Source organism: Phacochoerus africanus, chromosome X (genome assembly GCF_016906955.1).
Source record: "Phacochoerus africanus isolate WHEZ1 chromosome X, ROS_Pafr_v1, whole genome shotgun sequence".
In the NCBI taxonomy this organism is placed as follows: Eukaryota; Metazoa; Chordata; class Mammalia; order Artiodactyla; family Suidae; genus Phacochoerus; species Phacochoerus africanus.
Window position 1 is genome coordinate 76,767,382 of NC_062560.1, and position 24,300 is coordinate 76,791,681.

A 24,300-nucleotide genomic window follows, 5' to 3' on the forward strand; every position below is an offset into this window, starting at 1 on the left:
GAAATGCAACCAACCGATAGGAAAATATAGATGTGTACATGTGGAAAAAACACAGCTTAAAAAGGATTTCCTGGTGTGGTCCAGCAGAAATGAACCTAACTAATATCCATGAGGATGTGGGTTCAATCCCTGGCCCTGCTCAGTGGGTTAAGGATCCAGTGTTGCTGTGAACTCTGGTGTAGGTCACAGACAAGGCTTGGACCTGGCATTGCTATGGTTGTGGCATAGGCCAGCAGCTGTAGCTCTGATTTGACCCCTAGGCTGGGAACTTCCATACATTATGGGTATGGCCCTAAAATATAAAAGACAAACAATAATAATAATAATAATAATAATAATAATAATAGAGCTTACACATATTGGTACCAATATATGTCTGAGCCTTGGGATACCGAAGAATGGCAAAACTTTTGCCTCAGATTCAAATATACTTTTATATAGTTTGTCCCTGGAAATGGGGTTTACTTTCTAAATGGTCTGATGCTCTGTGCTGTGGTGGCTAAAGACTTCTTATTCTTTCTGCATTATTTTTCTTTACTTACAAAATGAGTTAAAGAGTGCCACAAGCAGGTTTTGCAGTGTTCTTCTAAAAGTGAATGGAATTACCTGAGCTTTTGATTAAATGCATGCTGGGTTCCTTCTCTTTTCCTACACCCACCTCTTCCTGACAAGTGACCATACCTTTCAGAATTCAATCGGTTTACTTAATTGCCTGATGTGAGAAAGTGGGGGATTATTTACCCCATGAGCACACATTCAATACATGTAAAATGGAAAATGTTGTCAGGACAAATTGATACCTTTGTGAAGTAAATTTAACATTTAAAAACAGCAAATAGGCAATTTTCTAATGGCTATGAACCAAGAAATCCTCATTGGAATACAGCTTGATAAATGTTTCAATTTACTACAAAAAAATTTTCAAGAAAAATTCTTAAAATTGGAACAATTAAATTGAACCAAAATTTTTTTGTGTTCATCATGAACAAAAGGATTATTGGAATTATAAGCACAATAAACAATCTAACTTCTATTTATTTTGAAACTCTTATAAGAACCACACATTTTAAATATAAATCTCAATTATTGCTATTATCATTACATTAACCACTTGAAAAACAGTGAACATTTTCTTGGTACTAAAATATGAGAAAATAAATTGAGAAATATTGTTTGATTATATGCTTGGTTTTATATCATGATTTATTTTGTCTTATTTCCTCTTTATATAATAGAGACTAGTTTCAACTAGCCCATGTTGATAGTGGAAGCAGGTTAACAGAAAACCTAAACATTCCAAAAAAAATTCTTCATTATATGCTATTAATGAAGAACATCATTTGTCTTCCATACCAAACTTTTTGAACTAAAAGTATTAGGTTTAACATCATCCATTCACCTAGGCAAACAACACTTTGGACCAATAATGAGAATCAGGTAGGAAAGCAACATTTTAAAGTTTCCTATTTTTTAAAAAATTGTGATTTCATGGTTTAATTTCCAAAGGGACTTTAGGTACTACAGATGCTATACTTTTGTGGGTGAAAAAAAAAGGGAGTCTTAACAGATTGAATGTTGTATCTTAAAGCACACATTTAAATAGTTGCTGATAAGTAACATTTTACAGCAATTACACTTCAATTTTAAAAAATAATAAATGGCGGAAAATAGAACCCAGGTCTCCCAGCTCCTGGTTGAGTATTTTGTTTGTTGGTTTCAGCCTCATATCTTCTAAAAGGAGTTATATGTTTTTGGACAAAAATTCTGATTTCCTTAATTATGTTGCCAAAAATCATTTTGTTTTAAAAATAGGCTTTATTTTGTACTGCAGTTTTAGGCTTACAGAAAATTGAGTAGAAGATACAGAGGTTTCCCATATATCCCTTGCCACAGCATATGCACAGATTTACTCACTGTCTTATCCTGCATATGAGTAATACATTTGTTACAATCAATGAATATACATTGACAGAACATGATCATCCAATATCCCAAAGTTATCATTACTATCATTATCATCAAAATTTTACATTAGGGTTTATTTTTGGTGTACATTCTACGGTTTTTGATAAACTTATACAGACATGTATCCAACATTATAGTATTATTCAGAGTAGTTTCATTGTCCTAAAAATCCTCTGTGCTACACCTATTTTTCCTTATCTGTTCCCTAACCTTTTGGATGATTGAAATTTGCTGCCTCAATCGTTTTGCCTTTCTCAAATGTCATATAGTTGAAGTCATATTGTATGTAGCCTTTTCAAATTGGCTTTTTTTCCCACCTAGTAATATGCATTTGTTTCCTCTATATATTTTCATTTCATGATAAGTCACAGTTTTTAGTACTGAATAATATTCCTTCATGTGGAAATACTCCAGATTATTTGTCTATTCATATACAGAAGGAAAATGAAGTTACTCTCAATTTTCAAAATGATTAATAAAACTTCTATAAACGTTCATGTGCAGGTTTTGTGGGGACATAAGTTTTCAAATCATTTTGGTAAATACCAAGAAGTGTGATTGTTGGATCATATGCGAAGTGTATAATTAGTTTTATAAGGCACTGCCAAACTGTATTATAAAGTAGTTGTGACATTTTGCATTTGGTGTTGTCAGTGTGGTGGATTTTGGCTTTTCTAATAAGTATATAATAATATCTCATTGTTCTTTCAATTTGCTTTACCCTAATGACATAAGAGGATGCTCATATTGTCATACATATATTTGCCATTGGAATATTGTCTTTAATGAAGTGACTGTTCAAGACTTTTGCCTATTTTCAACTGAAGTTTTTCTTTTTCATATTGTTGAGTTTTAGAGGCTTTTAGCATGTTTTTGCATAGCATTCCTTTATCAGACATATTTTTTAGAATATTTTCCCCTACTAAGTGGTTTGTCTTCTCATTCTCTTAGCAGTCTTTTTCAGAGAGGAAGTGTTTTGTTTTTATTTTAATTTTAATGAAATTCAGTTTGTCATTTTTTCCCAAGGTCTGTGTCTTTGTATTGTATCCAGAAGGTTATTGCCATAACCAAGATCATTTAGGTTTTCTTCTATTAGCTTCTATGAATTTTATAGTTTTGCATTTGAAATCTAGATTGTGATCTAGATTTATTTTGAGTTAATTTATGTGAGGGGTATAAGGTCATATCTAGATCCATTTTTCCTCATGTGGAAGTCCAGTTGTTCCAGAAACATCTTTACACCAGAATTATCTTTACACCATTGTATTGCCTGTGTGTTAACTTTGTCAAATATCAATTAACTATATTTATATTTGTCTATTTACAGGTTTTCTATTCAGTACTATTGATCAAATTGTCTATTTTGTAGTTTTATAAGTCTTAAAGTTGGGTATTGTCAATCCTCCATCTTAATTTTTCTCCTTCTATATTGTGTTGGCTTTTTTTTTCTCATTAGGGCCACACCCACAGCATATTGGAAGTTCCCAGGCTAGGGTTTGAATCAGAGCTACAGCTGCCAGCCACAGCCACAGTCACAACAATGCAAGATCCAAGCTGTGTTTTCAACCTACACCAGAGCTCATGGCAACACTGGATACTTAACCCACTGAGTGAGGTCAAGGATGTAACCTGCATCCTCATGGATCCTAGCTGGGCTCATTAACACTGATCCATGATGGAACTCCTGTGTTGGTTATTCCTGATTAATTGTCTCTCCATATGAACAGTAGAAGGAGTTAGTCAATATAGACAAAATAATTTCCTGGGATTTTTAACTGAGATGACATCTTGACAATATTAAGCCTTTCTATTTGTGATAATAAAATAGTTCTCCATTTATTTAGTTCATCTTTGATTTCTTTCATTAAAATTTTATAGTTTTCCTCATATAGACCTTGTCATATTTATTAGATATATACATATAGATGTATCCCAATTCCAGGAGTGTTAATGTAAGTGGAATAATATTTTCCATTTTATTATCTATTTATTCATTGCTAGCATTCAGGAAAGTGTGATTGGTTTGTGTACTAACATTGTATCCTGTAAATGTATAATTGCTTATTAGTTCCAAGATTTTTTTTGTCAATTCCTTTGGATTTTCTACATAGATAATCATGACTTTTCTAAAAAATAAGTAATTTTTTCCCAATTAGTATACCTATATTTTATTTTAGTCCCTTACTGCATTACCTAGGGCTTCCAGTATGATGTTGAAAAGCAGTGGTGAGAGGAGACGTCCCCGTATTTTTGCTGACCTTAGGGAGTAAACTCAGATTTCCACCATTAATTATGATGTTCACTATAGGTTAGGTTTTTGATACATATTTTTCCAGTTTCATTGAGATATAATTGACATGCAACACTGTAAGTTTAAGATATACACATTAATGATTAATCTTGCATATATCATGAAATAATTAACACAATAGGTGTAGTAAACCTGCATTATCTCATACAGATTCCAAAATTATTCTTATCAGCACCAGTGTCCACATGGTGGGATGAGTTTGAAAAATTGTTGCTGCCAACATTTATGTCCTCAGGGTGAGTTTCAATTGCCCCCTGCCTCTCTGTGAGGCTAAAATCAATAAGTGGGTCTGATCCAGGCTTCTTTTAAATTACTGCTTCTGCCCTGGGTTTCAGAGCATGAGATCTATGAGACTTTGTGTGCATCCTTTAAGAAGGGAGTCTTTATTTCTCACAACACTCTGGTTCTCCTGGCTCTCCCTCTCACATTTAAACTCAAATATTTTGGGGATTCATCTTCCAGGTGCAGGATCCCTGGGCTGGGGATCCCAATGTGGGCTTGGACCCCTTGTTCCTTGGGGAGAACCTCGGTTATTGTAATTATCCACTTGTTTGATGTAGTCTACCCATGGATATAGATCTTGACTATATTTCATCTTTGCCCCTCCAACCAATCTCTTTCTGGTTCCTTTTTATATCTTTAGCTGTAGAATATCTTCTATGTTTGTTTTCAGGTTCTCATGGATGACTTTTCTGCAAGTAGTTGAAATTTTGATGTGCCTATAGGAGGAGGTGAGCTTAGAGTTTTCTTTCTCTGCCATCCTGGGTGCTCTCTACTTTACTTTCTTTTTTAACTTTTATGGCTGCATGTGTTTGGCATATGGAAGTCCCTAGGTTACAGATTTAATTGGAGCTGTAGCTGCCAACCTATGCCACAGCCACAACAACACAGGATCCCAGCTGTGCATGTGACCTACACCAGAGCTCACTGCAATGTCTGATACTTAACCCACCAAATGAGGTCAGATATAAAACCCATATCCTCATGGACACAATGGGAACTTCCTCCTTTACAAATTTTTTTTTTTTTAATCAAGGTGACTTAGTTTGCCAGAGTTCAGCACTGGTGGCCAGGGAGTGTACACTTTTTGCCAATAGGAGAGGGACACGCTTCGGTGAATATACATATGGAGACAGCCTCTTTGTCCCTTCTTTCAGGGCACTGGACTGCTCAAATTTTATTGGCATAAGTGGTTGATTATATAGATAGTTTCTAACTACAGATTATGTCATAGTGTTAAAAGTACATTGGTTAACTATTACATGGTATAGGAGCTATACATCATATTTTAAGATCTTTATCTTAACTAACCTTAGCGAGTACAATTTAAGGGAAATTAGGTACAATACATCATGTGGAAAGGAGGAGACTCAGTACGAATCATCCAATGGCCAGCCAGTCTTTACAATTTGAAGAGTTCACAGACACAAGAATTTGGCATTCACAAATCTTGTTTTTAGACTGGTGCTTATCTTTAAAGTGTTATGGCAGGGAGACAGTGTAAGTAAATATAAACCAACTTAATTAGCTATCACTAAAAGCTTTTAAAATCAAAGACAAAACTCACAGCTAGGTTTCTTGGATAATATATGTCTAACTTCTATGAACCTCATTAAAATCCTAACTCTAAAGTCTACTATATAACTAGTTAGTAGATAAACACTATGTTTTAACTAAGTTGGATTTAAATAGGGGAAAGTCCTTCAGGATGAAATTCTTATTATATTATGATTGTAATTTTGTTAAATCACAAGTCACCACAAGAAAATAAGAATGGAAAATAAGAATAATAAGCAAATAATCAGGAAAGACTGAAGAAAACTGAATAACAAATAAAACAACAGGAAAGACTAGGTCACCCAAGAAACAATCCATGATTTCTGGTGCAAACATGGAAATTGTTTTCCCAGGAAAGCCCCAATTCTTCCCCATCAAGATCTAAATGACAGCTGTGTAACCTGAGGCCAGCCCTCGGCTTGTACCATGCAGGCAGGCTTTCATTCTGACCAGAAGCCCACCTTCGGCATGCAGTTCAGGCAGGCTTTTATCCTGACCAGAAGCCCACCTTCAGCATGTACCGTTCAGGTGAGCTCCCTTCCTTGGTTAGGAACCTGCCTTCAGGGTTTTCTGCCATCAGGCTAGGTCCTTTTTTAGAGTCCCTGCATTTTCTCGGCTTCCCGCATTAGTTCCTTTCAATTTCTAGGTTACTGAGAATTGTTAATATTTACTTCTTTTCTGCATCTATTGATATTATTATGTGTTTATTCATATTTGAATATTACACTAGCTTTGAAAAATTATAATATATTACATTTGATCATAGTGGATATCTTTTTACATATCTTGGATACAATTTGCTAATATTATGTTGAGAATTTTTGCATCTATGTTCTTGAGAAGTATTGGCCTGTAATTTTTTTTCTTGTAATGTCTTTGCTTGATATTAGGAAATTCTGGCCTCATAGAATGAGTTAGGAAATACTCCCTCTGTTTCCAGAAGATATTGTAGAGAACTGGTATAACTCCTTCCTTAAATTTTTAGTAGAATACACGAGTGAATCCATGTGATTCTGGTGTTTCTGTTTTGTAGTTATGACACATTGATTCAGTTTCTTTAGTTGGGTCTAGTTTTATGATTCACTGTGATAATCTTTGTCCTTAATTGGTGTGTTGAGACCATTGACATGTAAATTGATTGCTGATATAGCTGGATTAATATCTACCATGTTTGCCACTATTTTCTACTCATTGCCTTTGTTTTTTGTTCCTTATTTTGTCTTCCACATTCCCTGCTTTTTTGATTTTAATTGAACATTTATAGGATTCCAGTTCTTTCATTTTTAACATATTAGTTATATTTCTTTTTATACTCATTTTTTTATTTCCCTAAAGTTTGCAATATACAATTAGAACTAATTCAAGTCTGCTTTTAAGTAACACTAGTCTGCTTCAGAAGTGATGCAAATACCTTATAATAATGAAAAAATAATAATTCCCTCCTCTCATATAATCAATTCATTCATTTCAATAGAATATTATTATTTTAAAATGATTTGTATTTTTCTATTATAGTTTTTTTCCTACGTTCTGTTAATTTTCTACTGTACAGTAAAGCGACCCAGTCACATTCTCTTCTTGGAGTAAAATCCACAGAAATATGAGGGCACAACTGTAAGTGGATCTCCCTGGAGTTTTTAACTTTCAGACTTGTCCACACTGAGCCTACAGCTATTTGCCAATTATAATTTAAGTTTTTCTATGTCAGCTGGTTCCCATAAAGGTTTCTGTTCATGGGTTAATACTCCAGCAAGTTGTGAATTTCTGTTTTCCCTTGGTCTCTCCAATTTTGGAGGCACAAGTTTGCTCTGGATTCTCTCTTCTCTGATGGATCCAAGAAAATATATTGATTTTTCAGTTTGTTCAAGTTTGTATTTTTTGTTAGAACAGAATGACAACTTCTGAGCTTTGTATATATTAGACCAGAAACTAGATGTCCCTAAATCAACTTTTGATTTGAACCACGGTCTAAATATATGAAGACTTTTAACTTTAAAATATTTTCTGTCTAATAAGTTGTGAATTATAAAATCTATGAAGTTTATTAAGCATTTAGAGAACTATATGGAACCTCATATTAGGGTAATCTAAAGCACTCTGAAAATGTTTAAGTGCATATCAGATAATATAACATTAGTCCAAAAGATAGTGATTTGTAATAGGAAGGATATGAACTCACTGTGATAAACACGCACACACACACACAAGAATGAAAGCACATTACACTTCAGTGCCAAGCTTACTGTTAAGGAGCAAAATCACCCTTAGGTGGATTGTTATCCACTGATTTGCTCACTGCTAGACTCAGCTTATATCCATATATCTTAAATATATCTCTAAGTACTTAGTACGGGAAAAAGTGCTTTGAAAAGTGTGGGTTTATTTTTAATTATAGTTATATGAAACCATTTACTTGAGAGGTAAGTAATGTCAACTTCTAGATCAACAGAGTGGAAAGATTTTGCTTATCTGAGAGTTTTGGAAGCTTGAAATTATCTTAATTTTAACTTAATCTTTATTTGAAACTAAATGTTTACTGATTAGAAAATACTTCAAAAATGCACCCTTACAGATTTGGATAAAATAATTCTATGTTATAAATATGCCCTTTCATATAGTTATAAAATAAATAGACTGAAAATACAAATGGAAAACATTCTATTTTATAGCTACCTTTGTCCAATCCAAGGATATTTTTCTCCTTTTACACTTTGGAATGCAAAAGTCAAAATCACCTTTTTTGATATTATTTATTTATTAAAATGTGGTTGATTTACCGAGTTGCACCAATTTCTGCTGTATAACAAAGTGACCCAGTCATATATATATATTTTTTTCTTTTTTCATATTATCTTCCATCATGTTCTATCCCAAGAGATTGGTTATAACTCCCTTGTGATACAGTAGGACCTCTTTGTTTATCCATTCTAGATGTAATAGTTTGCATCTTCATATGAGTTAGAATTTTAATAAAGACAAGCTCAAAAGACGATAAAGAATAAATGAAATAAAGAGAACAAAATTAACAACTAGACATAAATAATAATATATTTGCTCTTACCATATTTGAAGTGGTTTTAACAGAATTTGAAAGGGAAGAGTAGTGGGCATTCAGCCAGCTGAAGTGCTTTCTTTAAGTATAAATATTTATACCACCAAAAGGAAAACTTATGCTTATGTAGTACTTTTTAGTTTATATTGACTTTCAGCAGGTATTTCTTCCTGCCAATGTCTCCCCTCCCCCAATTAGGTAGGGCAGTCAGAATCCTTCTTAAACAGAAAACTGAAGATTAGTAGATCTATTGACATTGCCAAATTTCCAAAGAGAAAATGATAGAATGTTTACTAGAGACTAAGTTCTCTCAATATTAACCTGGTTCTTAACCTACTATACTACTATTGTATTATTCCAGAGACCAACCTTGTCTTTCTAAGTAGAGATAATAGCTCCTTTGTTTTATCCTAGATCCTTTATTGCTATTCTTATAATTTCATGTTATTTTGTCTATTCAGATATATTTTACCTGCCTCAATCCTTTAGCAAACTGCCATCACAAATATAGTATTATAGGTGCTGAATAGATGAAATTACTTATTTATTTATTTATTCATTTATTCATTCCACAAATTTCCATCATATGCTTGCTATATATCAAACACTCTGTTAGGCACTGACAAAACAGTTAAAACTACAACAGCAGTAATAATTAACATGTACATAGTTCTTACATTGCACCAGGCAATTTTCTATGCACTAAATATAGACATTAAATTCTCACAATGTTTTGAGGAAGATGTATGAAGTCTTTGTTTTATGAGTGAATAATTTAGAGAGAGGTTAAATATCATGTCTAAGTTTCCATGTCTAACAAGTGGCATAGCTAAAATTAAATAACAATTGTATTATATTACAATATTCCTTCATCTTGTGGATTTTTCAGGCTACTGGGAAGATAACTACTAAAGTAAATCAAAAGATTTATTTTTATTTTGTAGTACATTATAATTAACCTCAAGTGAATAAGAATAAAATTATATGAGAAAGAATAATAGGTACATAATTTAGGATGGGGAATTAAGGAAAACCTAAATGTATAAACACAGGAAATCAAAGCATCATAGTGATAGAGATGTTTTAACATTTCTTTAAAAAAAAACTAAGAATTTACATAGTGATATGCTTCAATCTTTCTGAATACAAAATTGTTTTTTGAAAAGTAAATAAAAAAATTGTGTAAACTTCCATGTGGTTCAGTTTTACAACTAAAATAAAAGATGGTGGTAGTTGAGATGGTTTTGTTTGTGTTACTCATAACATCATTTTATCCTCAGAATAATGAAAATGCAGCAACTTTAAGTAAAATATAACCTAACTATAATATAAATCATCAATATGGAATTACTTAAGTCTGTATTTAAGTAATATGTTATGCTATTATTATAAATTTTCTGAGATTCTGCAAGACAGCTGCTCTAGCTGAAATAATTTTTGTAATTTTAATACTACCAATCTAAGACAAAAGTAATTGAAATAATTGAAGATCAAGAATCATATTTTGAGGAGTTTCCTTGTGGTGCAGCAGGTTAAGGATCCAGTGTTGTCATTGCAGTGGCTTGGGTAAATGTTGTAACCTGGGTTTTATCTCTGGCCTGGGAACTTCCGCAGGCCTATGGCATAGCTAAAATAAAAAAATATATATTTTGCAAGAATTTTAAATGGGAAAGAGATATTTATATGCTACATATTTAGAAAATTGCATGAAATCTGAAATGCATAAATGCAAATTTATACTTGATTTTTAAAATAAATGCTTAAAATTCACATTCAAATTATTAGGCTGCTTTTCTTAAATATTCTATTTCTAAATGCTTAATTATATTTTTCATGATTGTATGTAAGGTACACATGTCAATTTCATAAAGGAAATTTTAAATATATATATATAATTTGTTGATACAAAGAACAAATTGTCTATGTATATACTCTTGGAATTAATCACAGGCATACCAACCACTGTAAATTTTTATCTTATAAAATGTTAATTTTATGTATTAATATTATGTAAAATGTTAATTTTACTATGGGCATATGTTTCCTTAAAATGATTCATATGTGAAAGTGTTTTTATTTATTTATTTATTTTTAAAAATATGAAACCTCCTAAGTTAAACTGATTTGGTCAAGTATAATGAATTTTGGCAAAACAATATTTTGTTTTCTATATTTTTAAGTAATGACTTTATCATTATTCTAATGGATTTCGGAGTTTCTACTGTCTACTTGATTTAACTATGCTTATCATAAATATTCATCAAACAACAAATTATCTAACATTTAGATTGTTTAACACAATCCCTAATGTGTTTTCCTTAAAATGTAACATGTTACATTACATTTTGTTGACTATGTCTCTCAACACTACCTAGTAGATAAATTGATTAATTGATTAATAAAAATTATTAACAGTCTTTACTCCTCTACAGAATTATGATATTCTATATATCTGAGATTTCCAAATTTGAGTGAACCTAAAATTTGAAAGAGTTCAATTTAACATTATATTTTCCACCATAAAAGGTTTTAATGATAGAAGGAGTGATAATAAGTCCTTAATTAAATTGATTAATGTAGCCAATAATCATCTTTGTGTTTGTAAACTTGCTTATCTTCTAAAGGAAAAACTAAATCCAAGATTCATAGGAATGAAAAATATTAAAGGACACTAATTAAGTAGAATGAAAAAACTGATTCAGAAACTATGCAGTTGATGAAACTAATAGAGAAATATTTTTTAGGGAAGGAAACCAAAATAAAACACAATAAAAATAAGTGGTGTTGGGAAACTGGTTCAATAAGTGGTGTTGGGAAACTGGTTCAATAAGTGGTGTTGGGAAAACTGGACAGCCACATGTAAATGAATGAAATTAGAACACTCCCTAATACCATAAATAAAAATTAACTTAAAATGGATTAAAAACCTAGATATAAGACCATGGACTTCCCATGTGGCTCACAACAAAAACCTAGATATAAGACCAGATACTATAAAATGTTTAGAGCAAAACATAGGCCAAACATTCTCTGACATAAATGACAGCAACGTCTTCTCAGATACACCTCTTAGAGTTATGACAGAAAAAACAAAAATAAACAAATGGGACTTAATTAAACTTAAAAGTTTCTGCACAGCTAAGGAAACCCTCAAAAAATGAAAAGACAACCCACAGAATGGGAGAAAATATTTGCAAATGAATCAAGTGACAAGGGATTAATCTCCAAAATTTATAAAAACCTCCTACAGCTCAATACCAAAAAAGCAAATAACCCCATCCAAAAATGGGCAGAAGATCTAAACAGACAATTCTCCAAAGAAGACATACATATGACAAACAAACAAAAAAAAACCATGAAAAAATGTTCAACATCACTTATCATTAGAGAAATGCAAATCAAACCCCTATGAGGTACCACCTTATACCAGCCAGAATGGCCATCATCAAAAAGTCTACAAACAATAAGTCCTGGAGAGGGTGTGGAGAAAAAGGAACCCTATTACACTCTCAGTGGGACTGTAAATTGGTGCAACCATTGTGGAAAACTGTGTGGAGATTCCTCAGAAAACTAAACATAGAACTACCACTTGATCCAGCAATCCCACTCCTGGGCATCTATCTAGAGAAAACCATGACTCGCAAAGACAATGTTCATTGCAGCACTACTTTCGATAGCCAAGACATGGAAACAACCTAAATGTGCCTCAACAGAGAAGTGGATCAAGAAGATGTGGTACATATACACAGCCATTAAAGGAATATTATTTAGCCACTAAAAGGAACAAAATACCAGTATTTTTAGCAAGAGGGATGGACCTAGAAATTATCATGCTAAGTGAAATCAGTCAAACAATGAGACACCAACATCAAGTGGTATCACTTACATGTGCAATCCGAAAAAAGACATAAGGAACTTCTTTGCAGAACAGATACTGACTCACAGATTTTGAAAAACTTATGGTTTCCAAATGAGACAAGTTGTGGGGGAGAGGGGATGTGCTGGGGGTTGGGGATGGAAATACTATAAAATTGGTTTGTGAGGAGTTCACATCATGGTGCAGTGGTTAATGAATCCAACTAGGAACCATGAGGTTGCAGGATTGATCCCTGGCCTTGCTCAGTGGGATAAGAATCCATCATTGCCATGAGCTGTGCTGTAGGTCGCAGATGCGGCTCAGATCCCATGTTGTTGTGGTTCTGGCATAGGCCGGTGGCTAGAGCTCTGATTAGACCCCTGGCCTGGGAACCTCTATATGCCATGGGAAGCTGCCCTGGAAATGGCAAAAAGACAAAAAATAAAATAAAAAATAAAAAATAAATAAAATTGGGTTATGGTGATCATTGTACAACTATAAATGTAATAAATTAATTGAGTAATAAAAAATAAAAACAAAAAGGTGCTCTGTCAAAAACTTGGGAATATATTAATACTATAAAATTGAATTATTGAAAGTAATCAAATAACAATTAAGAAAATAATAAGAATTCAGTGATTATAAAAAAATAATGTTATCAAAAAATTGCCCCATAAAATATGGTATAGGAAAACGGTTTTATGTCTCAAATGATATTTAAGCCTCAAAGAGTAAATCATTCCAATATTTCTATTTCTAGTATATAGAAAAAAAAGTAGAAGGGACCAAGCACTTATACATTTACTTGATAAGATTACCGTTCTCATAATGGCAAAATTCAATCAATAATACTATTTCACTTTTAAATTCTTTGCACAAAATTCAAATATACATTAAAAATCATCCAATAAACTGATTACAGATTAATACTGTATTAAACTTAGAGTTAATACTATTGACTGCATTGATATTATTTGTTGAAATTATAACTCTGCTTGTCTTGGGTGATTTCCACTACTCTGTCTTTCAATTTGCTTGTTCATTCCTCTATATCCTCTAATATACTGTCAATGTCTTCTAGTGCATTTTTTGTTTTTATTTTTTAAATTTTCAGCTGTTTGATTCTTTACTCCATTTTTTATGTCTGTTAAATTTCTCACTATGGAAATAATTTATATATATACACACATATATATACACACACACACATATATACATATATAAAACTGGGTCACTTTGCTACATAGCAGAAATTGATAGAACATTATAAATAAACCATAATAAAAATTTTAAAAATAATAGCTAGCAAAAAAATTCTCACTGTATTCAATCACTTTTCCCCCTAGCTCATTGAGCAAATTTTTGACTATTATCTTGAACTTTTTATCAGGCAGATTGCTTATCACCACTTAATTTTTTGAAGGTTTATCTTGATCCTTCATTTGGGACATATTTCTCCATCTCCTCATTTTGCTGAGTTTTTTTGGTGTTATTTCATGTATGACATGTTCTCTAATATTGAAGAAGTGGCCTTATGTAGAAGACATACTGTGGATCCCAGAAGCCCATTTCCTTATGGTCACCAGAGCGACATGCTCTAGGGGTACCTGATTTGTGAGCCACATAGACCCTCTTGTTGTGGTTGGGTTGTCTGTGGTTGTACTGCTGGGCAACTATGGTTCCTGAGATGTTTGGCTTCCAGGCTTTGCCTAGTTTGGTGGCTGCTGATTCACTGGTAGGCAGGACTATGTCCTGGCTTGGCTTCCTGCACAACATGAATGGTCTGAGGACTGTTGCTAGCTATCTGATGTGTGGAGTTGGGTACCTGTGTGGCTAACTGTGGGGCCCAGCAGTCCCTGTAGTTATTGGGTGGGTGATCCCAGGGCCCTAAAAGGATAGAAGGAGGACTCCAAAATGTTTCCTGCATGCACCAGTAACCTAAGAGTAGAATGAATTTCCCCAAATGGCTACTTTATCCACATTAGTTTTACCAATTGTCTCCTGCATCTCCAAAAGACAGCAACCAGTGCCTTCACTGGATGTTGGCAGCAACCATTTTTAAAAGCTCCCATCATGAGGACACTGGTTCTGATAAGCACCATTTCGGAACATGTGAAATTTTTCACATTCCTTTTAAGAGTGGAGTCTATTTTCTATATGTAAGATCTGCTGGTCTTCAAAGCCATATGTTCTGGAAGCTCATCTTCCAAATGCAAGACTCCTGGGCTGGGAAGCACAATGTGGATCTTGGACCCCTCACTCCTTTGAAAGAACTTTTGCAATTGTAATTATTCTCTCATTTGTGGGTTGCCTACTTAGATGTGTCATGACTTTTCTATGTCTCTACCTTTCTTACCTATCTCAATTTAGTTTCTTTTTTTCAGTGGTTAGTTATGGAAAATATTTTCTGCTAGTCTTTAGTTGTTCTTAGAGATAGTTTCTCTGTAAATAGTTTTAACTTTGGTATGCTCATAGGAGGTAAGCTCAGGGTCTTCTTAGTCTGCCATCTTGGACATTCCCCCAATTCTCTTATGTTTTTAATACTGCTTTTCTTTTCATTTTTTTTCTTACTAATTTTAACAAAGGGTGTTTTTTTTCTTAAATACTTACCATTTTTATTAAAAGCATACAAAATTTTAATATACAAATAGAGGTGCAATTTACAAACGTTTTTAATCATAAATTTGACACATTGACTTTTCTGCCCTCTATGTGTGTTGGATTTTCTTTGAATTATTCACATTTTCATTGTTCAGTTACTCAAGCTGATTATTATGTAAAACACCTCATTGATTATTCAAACACGGGACACATGCAAAAAGGAAAAATGAAGATGATTTTGCCACCTGAACAAGTCTTCATGATAAAAATAATGGAATGTTTGTTCACATGAACCAGGGCACATTAAGAAATCATTCTTCTTGGGATAGCATTGTTCTTATTAAAGAACCCTCAATGAACTACTCCCTAATTAAAATGTGAGCACCTTTTTCTTTTTTATTTTGTTTGAAATTCAAAGATTAACCACTGTATCACTCATGAATTAGGAGATTAGCATATTTCCCATAGCATCAGAATCTTCAGCAGAATCTGTGTATATGGAAAGCTGTGGGAGAATTATTGGTGACCCAAAAGGAAATGGATGCAGCCAGCATGATAGGAAGTGTGGTTGTAGTGGCAGTTGGTTTGCTCTCCTGGTCCAAATCTTGATGCTGACATGGGGGCATGGGGTGGAGAGAAGTGTTTCATCAAATGTATTTTGACTTGATATTATTTGGTTTATTTCCAGCAGACTTGGAGGAGTTCTCATCTACATATGTGAAAATTTGACTTTCATTTTCATTCTCTTGGGCATTGTTCTATATTATTAACTACTTCAGAGGTTGGGGAAAGTGAATCAGCTTCTGCTCCTTCCTATTTCCATATCAAGTGTAAACCACAGTACAGATTTCTCCCTCTCTCTCAGCTTATTTTTGTTTTCATTTTTTAAAGTTTTATTGAAGTATCATTGATTTACAATGTTGTGATAATTTCTGCTGTACAACAAAGTAATTCAGTTATACACACACACACATATCCATATCCATATCAGATTTCTCTTTTAAAATCAAATAAAGCAAGGGTATTTGGAATGATATAGCTGCCTTCTGATAAAATGGCAGAATATTTGTCATCAACTTTCCACTGCCTCAAGAGAGTTGTGCTATTCTTATTTTGGCTTTTATTTTCCTTAGCAGATTTTCTTTCAGGTACACCTTTTGGTTTATCTGAAGCTTCAGAAATGTCACCGTTTCTTATAGTGTGCTTAAATGAAGCCAGCGTTTTATCACAAGATTTTATCACTGCTGTATCATCCAATATGTTGGAATCACCACTCTGTCTTTTGCTATACTGGAGTAGCAATGAGTCCTCCTACTATGGGAGGCTATCACCATCACCTCCTGGCATTTTTGTTTCTTTGTTTACTTGTTTGTTTTTTAAATTTTATATTTTGTTAGTCTGTTCAAAGCAGAAATTTTATGTATTTATTAATTTTATTATTATTTCTTTTTTCATCATTTTTTTTCTCTTAGTTTTATTATTTTGTTCTATTTTCCTTGAATTTTGCTTGTTCTATTTCTACTGTCATGAACTGGATGCTTAATTTCTTATTTTCTATCAAAGGCATTAGTCTATCCATTTTACCTTGGAATATTTTGTCTATGATTCACAATTTTTGATGTATTACTTTAGTTAACAGTTATTTTGAAATATTTAAAAATTTTATTGTTTAATGAGTAAATTCAAAGTATGATTTTACATTTCTATTTTTATGTGTTTTAAATCATTTATCTTATTGATTCAGTCTTTATAGAGGGCTACTTGGTTATTTCTGTCAAATTTTATATTACACTTTTCTTTAAACAAACCAAACTCATATCTAAGAATAAATGTCACAGTTATATTCACATAAGTACACAGAGACACAGAAAAGAGTGAACCAGAGCAGGGGAAAATTCAGTCACTAGGTACATGGCAGAAATAAACTTTTCTCCAAATCTAAATACATTGAAAATCAAATAAGGCTTTATAATATTTAACCCCTGAATTTTCTAGTTGAAATAATTTTCAAAGTCACTCATAAATTCAAAATATAGGGAAGTGCAATCCTACTGTGTAGCCAGGAGATTGTAATCAGATATTAGTGAATATTGATAACATGCCTCTCATAATTCCAGAGGGGAATTTCTCCAAGGTTATCCTGAAATTCTCTAAGGTTATCTAGAAATTTACTTGTAGATTTTTGTCAAGTAATCAAAAGTTGTCAAATGTTTTATTTAAAGATTTGCTTAGTCTAGCATTTACTTTTATGTGGATGATGAAATAGGGATACTTCCTTGTTCTAGGTAGAATTTATGTCTTGACACCATTTATTAACTAATTTATATTTTCCCACTGATTTGAAAGGAGTCTTTAGCAAATAAAATTCCAGTTTTCACTTGTGTATATTCTATGACATTGAGTATTCATATTTCAGTAAATTATAAATATTTCCGTGGAAGTTTCATAATATGAAAATATACTATAACTTTCAATAAGGTAATTATTTAAGAAATAAACATATAATTACCATATGATCCATAAATTCTATTTATATTCAAATTGAAACTAAAGATGCAGAGAGATATTTGTACACTAACGTTCATATCAACATTATTCATAATGGCTAAAGTGTAGAAATAACCTAAATGTCCATTGACAGATGAATGTATAAACAAAATGTGGCATATACATAAAATGGGATATTATTCAGTCTTAAAGAGGAAGAAAATTCTGACACATGCTGCAACATGGGTGGACCTTGGAGTCATTATGATTTTTATGGTGACTGAAATCTTATAGTCATAAAAGAACAAATACTGTATGACTCAAAATACTAGGTCATCTATATTAATCAGTTTCATGGAGACAGAAGGGATAACAGTGGCTACCAGAAGCTGGGGTTCAGGGGTATAGGGGAATCATTTCTTTGGAATAGAATTAGTCATAATTTGGGAAGAATAAAAAGTTCTGGAAATGTATTATGGTATTGATTGCACAACAAAGTGAACATACATAATGACACTAAAATGTGCACTTAATAGTTAAAATGGTAAATTTTATGTTGTATATAACTAGTCATACAAAAATAAGGTAATCAGTTGCCCTTACGCATTACTTTTCTTTGTAAATTTTTCAAAGTTTTATAGGTTATACCTACAAGCAATTTTCCCAGGAATTTATAATAGTTATAAATAAATTTTTGATTACTTAATTGACTGGGAGTTGTAAGAAATGTATTCACCCCTGATGACACTTTAAATCCACTGATTCTGATTTTTTACTTCTGGCCTCCAGAACTACAAGAGAACTAATTTATCTTTTTTTAAGACATTAAGTTTGTGGTATTTGATACAAAGCCACAGGAAAATAATAGAGATGTTGGTATCTGAAATTGTGTTGCTACCCTAGCAAATAACTAAAATTATGGAAGTGGAAATTTTTATACTTTCTACAGGTTGGAAGAATTTTAAATTGATTGATATAAAAAGCCCACCTTATCTTAAATATAATGTTTGTAAAAATATGTAATTATGTATGTTCATATATTGGTATATATTAAAAGGGTTACTGGTGAAGGACAAGAAGGAAGTGAGGAACATAGAAAATAAAGTATATATTAACTTAGAGAATATATATTATCATAACACAACGATGAAAAAACATGAAAGTTAAAGACACTGCTGGTGAGAAATAAAAAGTATAGATGTGAGCTCTTTTTACATAGTGGCAGAATGCACAGCTGAATTGTGTTATACAACTGTGTGGTAAGCAAAACTTGTGATGAACTTGCATATTTAGCTGAGGATACTCCCATGTGATGTGTTGCAGGAGTGGCTGGGTTTCTTTTTGCTGCTTATAGTAAAATGTGAGATAAAAGAGATAAGTTGAGGGAAGCACAATTATGTAAATGTATATTTGTATTTATTTGTAGAATCTCACAGCATATCTAGCTTGGAAAAGATGTTAAGATTAAGCCAATCACTGTCAGAAAATTGTGCTCTGAAGTGAATGGCCTGACTTGACAAACTTTTGCTAGTGCTAAAGAAAGATTAGATTTGTGACTCACAGATCTCTCAAAAATCTCAGCAGATGCCATGGTTATATATGAAAATTTCCACAAAATATCTGTGGCGAACCCTCTTGTCTAACAGCACAAAACTCCATACCACTAGAAAAGGAACATACATAGGAAATTCACAATATTTTGATATATTACATCAGCAGAAACAGTCACGTTGAACTGAAAGGGACAGGGAAAGGAGGAAGCAAATGATACTGTCAGACTTAAAAATTCTATAGGCAAGAAAAATGCTTATAAAAATACTCAGCAGAAAAAAAATGCTATCCTTCAAGAATAAGAAAGAATAATTCTGAGAGTGGAACTGTGTTCAGAGGACAGAACTTAGGCAGAGTGGTTGGAGCCTTGAGCCACAGATAATTATTCCTAGGTCTTTAAACCAAGCGGGAACTCTCCATCCTAAAAGATTTCTGCTTACAAAGAAAAGGAGAGTGGGACAAGTGACCAACTTTCTTGGACTTTTCAGGCATAGAAAGAAGGAGTCACTCTTGTTTTAAGTCATACAGAGATCAGCAAAACTAATACATCTAGAAATGTCTAGGAACAAAGAAGGGGAGAGGCTTTCAGTATCAGTTACTCAGTGGCTGAGGAACTGAGCAACACCTGCAGATGCTGAAGCTCACTCCAAAATTCATCACTGAGGATCTCATTATGGATCCCAGGAGATTGATTACATTGTAGAGGACCCCAGAAAATTTTACTATCGAAGATGCCAATGGTCACCACAGACCACCTACAGATTTTACCACCAAGGATTTCCTTCAAAAGTTTTCTGTGTTTTCAAACACCAGCTGCCCAAATCTTCATCATTTTCCCTCTTTATTCTTGCCAGAGTCCAGGGTCCACACCGGCAGCCAGATCCAGCCTTTGTCACTATACACATGCAAGACTCCAGCCTAGAACTCCTCAGCTGAACTTCACTTCTATATTTGCACTTGTGGTCAGCCCCTGCAGCTGTGCTACCTGCACACTACAGACAGGCCTGACCCCCACCACCAGTCTCAAATGCCATGAATGATCTTGGACTTCCCAAATTCTGAAACTTTGAGAAATAATTTCCCAATCAGTGGTATTTCATTATAGCTGGCTGAACAAACTAAGACAACTGAAATACCAAATGCTGATGAGGATGTGGAGCAACAAAAACTCTCATTCACTGCTGGTGGGAATGCAAAATGGTACAGCCACGTTGGGGAAAATTTGGTATTTTTTTTTAGGGCCGCACCCACGGTATATGGAGGTTCCCAGGCTAGGGGTCAAATCGGAGCTACAGCTGCTGGCCACAGCCACAGCCACAGCCACGCAAGATCCGAGACCCATCTGTGACCTACACCACAGCTCACAGCAAGATCGGATACTTAACCCACCGAGCGAGGCCAGGAATCGAACCCACAACCTCATGGTTCCTAGTCGGATTGTTTGAGCCACGACGGGAACTCCTTGGTAGTTTCTTAAAACAAGACTAAACATTTTCTCACCATATGATACAGTAATTGCCCTCCGTGGTATTTACCCAAAGAATTTACAAACTTATATCCACACAAAAACCTACACATGGATGTTTGTTTATAGCAGCTTTAATCATAATCGTCAAAACTCGGAAGCAACCAAGATGTCCCTCATTAAATGTATGGATAAACTATGTTATATCCAGACAATGCAATATTAGTCAGCACTAAAATTAAATGATCTATTAATGAATAATACAGAGAGGAAAAATACAGAGAGGAAATTTAAATGCATGTTACTAAATGAAAGAAGCCAATCTGTAAAGGCAGAATACTGTATGATTCCAATCATATGACACTCTAGAAAAGGTAAAACTATGGAGACAGTAAAAATATTAGTGGTTGCCAGGGATAGAGGGTAAGGGAGGTTTGATATGCAGAGCACAGAGGATTTTTAGAGCAATGAAACTTCTGTATATGACATTATAATGGTAGACATATGCCCTTATAAATTTATCCAAACTCATAGAATATATATCATAAAGAGTGAATCCTAATGGAAACTATGGATTTTAGGTGATAATGATATGTGAATGTAAGGTCATCATTTCTGACAAGTGTACCACTCAGGTGGGAGATTTAATAATGTGTGAGGCTATGTATGAATGGGATTAGAGGGTATATGGGAACTCTCTGTACTTTCTACTCAATTTTATGTGAACATCAAAGTGCTCTAAATAATAAAGCCTTTAAAAAAATCAGTAACAATTAGAATGAAAATGAAACAATCCATAATATAAATAGGTAAAAACACAAATAATAATCTACTGAAAATAAGCAGAAATTGTCATATTCTCCAAGTCAAACATAATTAAAATATTCAAAGGAGAAAAGAAGTTGCTCAACATATCTCATTAGAAAAATTCAAAATAAGAACACAGTGTAATAATACTACACACCTATTAGAATGGTTAAAATAGAAGATACTAACAATGCCATCGGCTAGTGAAGATGGGGAACAGCAGAAACTCTTGTTGCTGTAGGGAATGCAAAACAGTTCAGCAATTTGGGAAGCCAGTACAGTATATTTTATTTTTTTTAAATAAACATAATTTTACCATATGATCCAACAATCTTGTTGCCTAGTATTTACACAAAAGAGTTGAAAACTTAGATCTACACAAAAAGTGTACACAGATGTATATAGCTTATTTTTGATAATTGCTAAAAACTTAGAATTATACAAAAGTTATGGCAATAGATGAATGGATAAGCAAACTGGATTCATCCATACAATGTAATATTATCCAGCAATGAATTAATTGCAATTTCAAGCCATGTAAATATATGGAAAAATGCTAAATTCACATTCTCGATGAAAATAATTGTCTGACAAGTCTACATAGTGCATGACTCCAAATGCATAATATTATGGAAAAGCCAAAATATGGAAACAATAAAAAGATGAGTGGATTTTCATTCAGGCAGAGATAGAAAGGATGAATAGGTGGAGCATAGGAGATATTTAGCTCAGTGAAACTATTCTGTGATACTCAAATGATGGAAATGACATTACACTATAAATATACAAAACAGAGTCAATTCCAATATAAACTATGGACATCAGTTAATAATATACAAATGTTGTTTTATCAATTGTTACAATAGGTGAAATCATGGAGGGGACATATTGGTATATGGAAATTGTAATTTTTGTGAAGTTTTTCTTTGAATATAAATTTACTCTTAAAATATGTGTGTGTGTAATGTAAATGCTTGACAATAATGTCTCTGATTGTAATATAAGTTGCTGATATTAAGCTTTTGGCTGCTGAGGCATTCCTTTCAAAAGCATCCATCTCAAATGTTTGTTTTTTTTTAAATTCTCTTCTTCTGTAAGGACAGCAGTCTGTGCAGTTTCCTATGTTGCCATGTTGGAAGTGGGAATCATCCCACAAATTTTGGAAAATGTTTTTATTTTCATTTACTTTGAAATACAATTTAATGAAATATACTTAACTCACCCATTGCTTAAAAGTGTGTTAAAATATTTTGGGATTTTGCAGATTTCTGTTATTTATTTCTAACTTAATTATAATTTCTCAGAACATGTTTTTTTATTTTTTGTATTTTTAAAACTTTGTTATGGTGCATTTTATAAGCTAAAATTGTGGAGGTCCTTGGTGAAAGTTGCATTTGAATTTGAGAAGAGCATATATTCTATTGTTGCTGGATGGAAGATTCTTTTTATATATTGATGAGGTCTTGTTGATGGTGAGTGCTCTTAATGTCATTTTTATCTTTACTGAATTTTTGCCTTCTGAATCTATCGATTACTCAGAAAGGGATGTTGCACTCTCCAACTATAATAGTAGATTTGCCTCTTTCTCCTTGCTGTTCCATAGTTTTTATTCATGCATCTTGATTCTTTGTTGTTTTGTCCATACATATTTAATATTGCTTATTTTTGTGACAACCTGACCCTTTTATAATTTTATAGTACTCCCTTTATCCTTGATAATGTTCATTGCTTTATCTGAAATGAACATTGATACTTCAGATTTCTTTTGATTTGCATTAGCATGGCTTATTTTTCTCAATACATTTACTTCTAATTTACCAGTCTTTCTATTTAAAGTGTTTCTTTTAGACACTTAGTTGGTTCATTTTTTATTGTTATTTTTTATCCACTCTGATATTATGGGTCTTTTTTATTGGTGTATTAAGACCATTATCATTTAAATGCTTATTGATATGTTTGAATTGGTATGTATCACCTTTGTATTTTCTGTTTATTTCATTTATTGTTTGTTTAATTATTTTCTCCATTGTTTTCTGACTTGTCTGGTTATCATTGAGAATTTTATATTTTTATATTAGGTATCTTCTCTTAATGTATCATTCAACTTATTTTTAAATAAGTGGTTTTCAAGAGTTTCCAACATACGCTTTAACTAATTATAGTCTACTTCTTGTATCTCTATATACATCCACATATGCTGTAGGAAATAGAATAGGCATAGTTCTCCCTCACAATTTCCCACTTCTTGTCCATATGCTACATTAACCCAACTTTTTGCAACAAGTATTGCTTTTGTAAAACAGTTATATTATATATTAATAAAGAATAGGAAAATGAAATATTTTATCTTTATTTATACATCCTTTAATATATTTTTTATCAAGGTATACCTAATTAATGATCTGTAATATTTGTATTCTCCTTGAAAAACACTTATTTCACTATTTCCTTAGAGCAAGTATATTAATTATAGATTTCTTTTTTCTTAGTAAGATAAAGTGTTATATTTTTTCACCTTTGAAGAATTTTCAAATCATTATGGTGAAGAAATATTTCAAAATACAACACTTTCAACTGTTTAGAAGTTAGTGTGCCTTCTAAAGTTTGATTATATTCCAAGTTCTTTGTGATAACAAGAAATTTATCTC

At 32.7% G+C, this 24,300-nt stretch overlaps 1 pseudogene; it reads right to left on the bottom strand.

Annotated features, from left to right (window-relative positions):
* Positions 1 to 15,708: 15,708 nt before the first annotated feature.
* Positions 15,709 to 16,689, bottom strand: LOC125118953 (survival motor neuron protein-like; annotated as a pseudogene).
* Positions 16,690 to 24,300: the final 7,611 nt, after the last annotated feature.